This window comes from Humulus lupulus, chromosome 7 (assembly GCF_963169125.1).
Source record: "Humulus lupulus chromosome 7, drHumLupu1.1, whole genome shotgun sequence".
In the NCBI taxonomy this organism is placed as follows: Eukaryota; Viridiplantae; Streptophyta; class Magnoliopsida; order Rosales; family Cannabaceae; genus Humulus; species Humulus lupulus.
In genome coordinates this window covers 166,025,224-166,025,804 of record NC_084799.1, presented here as the reverse complement: position 1 = coordinate 166,025,804, position 581 = coordinate 166,025,224, and positions in this window count along the sequence as shown.

The window sequence follows — 581 nt, the reverse complement described above, 5'->3', positions numbered from 1 at the left end:
AGTTAGCAAGAGTAATCCATCCATTTGAGGTAAGGTTTAAGGTTGCTTTTCAGTTTCTGGTTCTTAATGTAAATATGGATTTTGAGGTGAGTTTTGGTGGGAATTCTAGGGAATTGAGGCTGAAGCTTTGAGGGGTGAAAGCTAAGGAAGAGTGGAGGATAGCCTAAGATTGAACTTCTCTATTTAAGGAAAGAAGCTCTGATCTTGGTCACTTGAATTCTGTGGTTTCAATTGTTTTTCTTGTTGGGTTTCTGAGCTCTAGGTTCAGCTATGGTGATTTCCTTGATTTGGGGTGCATGTGATTGAGTTTTGTATGGTTGGGACTTATGGGATGAGTTGAGGATGTTGGGAGCTTTTTTTGAAGTTTGGTTGAGGTTTGGTTGAGTTTTGGAAAGGTTTGGCTCGGGAAAATTCGAAAGAGAAAAATCTGTGCTGGGTTGTGCTGTGACTAGCACTGTAGCGCTAGTCACTGGGTGCTACAGCGCTATGCCTTGAAGTTCCAGAGCCTTTTGGCTCTTCTTGTAGCGCTATAGCACTCTCCTTAGGGCGCTGTAGTGCTACCCTGTTCCTAGAAAGGGGTT